We start from the raw sequence: 5,954 nt of genomic DNA on the forward strand, positions 1-5,954 counted from the left end.
ATCTTTTGCTGGATAAAGCCTTGATTGGGGAGGGGGGAAGGAGGGAAGGAGAGGGGGTCAAACCCTTATAATTGACACCCTCACTCTAAAAAACGCTGGGTTGTTTCAACCCATGTTTGGGTCAAATATGGACAAACCCAACCATTGGTTTAAATTTTTACATTGTAATTGGTATACAATGTAATCATTTATAAATTAGACATTGGGAAAATCAACATTGGTCAATTGCACATCTGAATACTGAATATGCCAAACATGTCAAAGTATAAAATAAATAAAAAGCGGCAGCACAGGGCACTTATTCAATTTCAACTGCTACTGAAAAATATGTAGAATTAAATGTTTAAAAGTACTTTGTAAGTACTTTAGGGGGTTAAAGCCTTAATTCGTCCGACCAACCTGAAGTCTCTTCTTTTCTTTGTTTTCAATTTATTGGCCTTTTCTTATCAATGTAACCACATTCTATTAATTAAAAGGGACAAAATCGAATGATTTAAGAATCATCCATTGGAAAAACACAAATTGGTCAACGTTGCAGATTTTGAATGAGTAGAGCAGCATTCTTACTGAGAAAAGATCACTTGCAAGAAATATGCTAGAATGAAGTGAATGCAAGCGGGTAGGTGGTCTCATTCCTTTTTATGACCTCATAGGTCAGTGTCCATTTGCTTGAGATTCATCTGTTTGACCTATGAGGAGTGACACTTTTTGAGACATGGTACATTTTGAAAAGTGCACTTACTGTGCACTCCTCAGTTATGGTTATGCACAGTATGACAAATGATCACTAGAGGCAATCATAAAAGCAATTAATGTACAGCGACAAGAACATCTCATCACAAAGGCTATGTTGGGAAGCAGAGTGAACACATAAGGACAAAAACACATAATTGCTCATGCTCACACATACACACCCTAGTTGTACCTGTACGGATTAAGTGGACACGTGGGAGAGTTCAGACAACACCTGTTTAACTCCTCAAATCATAGCCGTGCTCTCTTCATACCCAGGTGGCCACAAAGAGCCAGACATCCATGTGGGGAGTGTCCTAAAAATAACAACATGTCCCTCTCACTAGTTATTAAAGTCGGATTTCAAAGTCATTCATAGAGCACGATACTGGGTGTTGTTCACTACAGTAATTGCTGTCAAAAATGCAATTAAGCTGAGAGGAGTGTGTATTTATGTGCATTTGTTTCCCAGTAAATAACTCACCTTAACCAGTTACGTAATGAGAGCTGAAGAGGCAAAGTTCGACTAACTGCCTGAGTCAGCAAACACATCTGAAAAGGACCCTGGAACACATTAATCATGTATGGTTTTCAACTCAGAGACTGTCCCTCTCTCAAGTAATCATATATTAGCCATCACATTTTCAATAATAGCTATAATTAATTTTTAGATTAACTTTGTTTGAGAAGTTCATGAATTTATAGCTGCCATTATTGAAAATGTAAAGCCTTACACATTATTTATGAACCATTTAACTGATACTGTTTATGTGATAGAGAATGAATATATTAGAATATATGAAAGAATATTTGCAGATTTCCTATAAAACTATGCTAGTTTTTTAGTGGACCACTTTAAGTTTTCTACAAGTATTCGAATAAAAGACGAAGATAAAAGTGAACAGTTTATTGACAGAAGGATAACAACACCAAACTGAACTAAAGCATTAACGTGAACTGACAAATGAGAACTACATAGGCATATATATATATATATATATTAATTGAAAACAAAGATGATTGGATTAATTGATGAGTAACCATAGAAATAAACTAGAACGCAATGAGTAACCTAGGAAACAAACAAGTGGCAGGAAACTGAGATCAAAGGAGACATGTGACTGAAGGATACAAAATAAAAGTCCATGAGGGTGAAACTAAGAATAATCGTGACATTCATTATCACTAGAAAAAAAATTAATAACACGTTAAACATAAAAAAGTATTATGCAATTATTTAAGAAGTTTTTCCTTAATGTCTTAGGTGGTGGTCAAGTGAGGTGAAGTGACACAACTGACGCTGGTAGGTCACATTATAATGACAACATGACGGATGTAGTACGTCTGGATTACATTCATACTATATAACATACTTTTTTAATGGTCGCAAAGTAAGTTAAAATTCAAATGTAGTATTCAGACTATTCCCTCTCTCATGCAGGACGCACACATGGACTCATATAATCATATATACGCACTCTTCATTTGACCACAGTCATTAACCGGAGCCGACAGCTGTGTGTACACTGACTTGTGTGGCTCTCAGGGTAGAAAGATCTTTGACCTTAAACACACGTCACACTTTACGCCACTCTAATGCTCATATACACACAGGCACCCTGTATATGACCCCTGTATTACAACACTGTCATCCACTTAACCCACTGAACTGTTTTAAAGTACCAGAGAGAGTGACATGGCTTGATCTGGGCCCACACTTCAATCTATTCTTGGCTATACACGAACATTTTTATAGTGTATACTTTTTATAATCTAGTTTAAGCACAAGCTCCACAGCTCAAGAAAAATGTTGTGCTGATGACAGGGCTCAAATATATAGAGCTTTTGTGGAGAATTTAGCTCAGGTGTATATTTAACAAAATAAGTTGCAACTAATAATTTATTAGGTACAACATTTTCAATTATAGCTATAAAATATGTTATATTAACTTTTTTTTTTTACGTTTATGAATTTATTGCTGTCATTATTGAAAACGTAAAGCCTTATAAATTATATATGAACCATTACCTGATACTTTTAAGAATGATAAATTAATATAAAAGAATAAATGAAAGAATATATGCTGATTTATGCTAATATCTTAGTGGATCACTTTAAGCTTATCTACAAGTAATCTAATACATTTAAAAAATACAAATAATTTAGGGTTTATTTTGCAATAATAACAAAATTATTGTACTTTGTCCATTCCTTAACTATAAAGAAATATACTACATTATAAAGAAATTTCTGCTCTGTGTTGTAAACTAAAACTAAAAATACTGAAATTAACATTTTAAATGTTGTTTTGGCAACAAACTGAAATAAGTGAAGTATAAAAAAAACTAAAACTGAAGAGTAAATTAGAATGATTTAAAACAAAAACTAATAAAAATGACAAGCACATACAATTACTAAAAATTAAACTCATTAAAATGAAAACCAAAAAAGCTCATTCAAAATATTAAAACTATAATAGTCAAAATAGTCAATAATAGTCAACACTCAAATATAGTATAAACAATACACTGTATAAATTCATATATTTGTAATGTATAAAGCATAAAATAATATAGGCTACTCTTTAAATGCCAAACCCTGTTATCACCATCAAACACGCCCCCACCAAACAGCTCAGTTGCTATGACATCACCTTACACAATAGCAACACCATGATTCCAGTCCAGTCTATAATGTGGAAAAAAATGGACAATGCCCACTAAGCTCAGGATGACTCAGGATCTTGCACGCCAACTTTTACAGAACTGATTGATAATTGATGACTAGCACAATTCACAGAGCCCACTCTTATGACATCAGCGCAGGTGAATAAAGGGGGCGGAGTCTGCAGGCTGGGTGATCATGTAACAGCTGAGTCATTCTCCAGCAGCGCTGGAGTGAACACTGCACACAATGCTGAGGTGGGTGTACAGATGACTCACTCGCAGGAGAAGACTGACAGTTTAACTTCACCACTGAGTTACAGTAAAAAACGCTGAGTTCATATACAGTATTAAGCACAGATAGTTATGAGAGAATAGAAAAGAAAGGCTATAAAATGTTCTTGCCTGGTCTATAATATCATAAAACAGAGGCATTGATGTTTTCCAGTAATACACAGCCTCTTAAATCATCGAGTCAGTGTGGTCTAATGCAGGGTAATAATCTGAGAGTGGCTGCCCAGAGGCTGTACATAAAACATCTCTGTATAGTTATTTCTCATCAGTCTAGTGTAAGACTAGGAGAAGTTTCAGGCATTTCAGTTCAGTACCGCCCATGTAGTTCTTTTAATTTTTTTCCCCGGATTACTGGAACTGGGTAAAATAACCCACAGCGGAACAAAACAACAGCTTTACCTTAACTACATGAACTTTCAGAACAAGATGAATCACAGGCATGTTTGCCAAAAAACACTTTGAGTGATTATTCCGCTGCTGTTTTGACACACGGTCAGGAGAGAGATGTGATGAAGTCATGCGTGTTTACGTAAAGTCACGTTAAACAGATCCAAACCTATTACACCACAGCATTGCTGATCTTCAACTTAACCGTACCAGAGTTTAATGGTGTCTGGCAGACAGCGGTTACATTTTTCCATCGTTTTTGTGTGATATAATAGGTTTATATTGTCAACTTGCCATTTAACAAGGTAGATTTCTAAATACTCAAAGGGATTGAAGACTAATGAGCCCTTAAAAAATAATCAGGCTTTAAAAAAAAAACTTGTGTTAACACAGAGTCAGTCCATACTGAGACAAATGTTTGCATCATATTTATCTCTAAAGTCAAAATGACAATGATGGCTATTTTTTTACCAATGTGATATTTTGCAATGTGAAATTATTTAAATGACAATTAAAGGTACGCTATTTAACTTTTTTTTTTTTTTTTTTATTAACTAAATTAAACAATGAGTCAATGCATCATCTATCCTTCTTCCAAAATGTCTTTGTATTACCCTGATTCCCTTTGGTAAACCTTTGGAAATTGTACATGCTTCGCTCGCCCGTGCTCGTCTCATCATATCCGTAAATAGAGAAAAGCTGCTCCAACTTTGCCACGTGTATGTGGTGGAAGTGTCATTGGTTACACTGTAAAAAATGTCTAACCTCCCCAACTCAAAATGTTCTAGTGACTGGTCACATCTAAATTTTTCAATTGGCCCAAGTGAAATTCTGTCAATTTAATTCTATCAATTGTTGCAATAGTCCAGGGGTGGCCAACGTCGGTCCTGGAGAGCCACAGTCCAGCAGAGTTTTGCTCCAACCCTGATAACTCAAGTTCAGGTGTGTTTGATTTGAGTTGGAGAAAAACTCTGCAGGACTGTGGTTCTCCAGGACCGACGTTGGCCACCCCTGCAATAGTCTGTTAACATTGGCTCAATGAGAAATGATACGTTGAACCAATTGAAAAAATATTAAGTTTACCAAATCATGTTATTGGCCCAATGATATATTTTAAATTTTAGTAGCATTCTTTTTTTGTTTTACCTAAACTAAAAATGTATATCTGTAAATTTATATTAGGTACTTTGAGCTCATGAAACTGCATCTTAACAGTTTAAAAATTAAACATCTAAAACATTTACAAATATTTTGTAAGACTGCAAAAGTCACATAAAAAAAAGGAAAAACGGGAAGTACTTCAGGGTTACTTCACTCAGTGTTTAGTGTAATTTCATCTGAATTTTAGTATTCTCACGGGAGGTACTTTGAGCTCATGATGTCCTCTTAAATGGTGAAGAAATGTTGATTGAGAGCAGATGTCCTTAAAATCAAAGTTGTCACAAGAAAATGTGGCATTCTCCTTAATGCCAGTCTTTGGATGTACCCTCCACGGATGTGTTTTTAAAGCTCCAATTCTTTTGAAAATTCAAACACATTCTGGGTGTAAACAAGGAAAGGAAGTTGCATTAACTGACCAATAGCAAGTTCTGTAGAACTTGAAAAGGATGTCTTGGTGATGTGATGAAAACTTGCAGAAGCGGCACCGCATGGACTTCTTATACTGAAAACCTGCAAAATAAATAAATGACAAAGCCTCCTTGCATCAAATAAATGGCGACAAGTGACAGAACAGAAGTTTTTTACATAACACTGCCAAATTTGATTAATTTATGTCTTTAAATCACATGCAGCAATATTTTAACCTTTAAACATCTTAATGAATTTTAAATTCATGAGGAAGTCTAGTGGCGGATCCTGGCAGTAACACTCTGGGC

Source organism: Leuciscus leuciscus (assembly GCF_965113295.1).
Source record: "Leuciscus leuciscus genome assembly, chromosome: 11".
Classification (NCBI taxonomy): domain Eukaryota; kingdom Metazoa; phylum Chordata; class Actinopteri; order Cypriniformes; family Leuciscidae; genus Leuciscus; species Leuciscus leuciscus.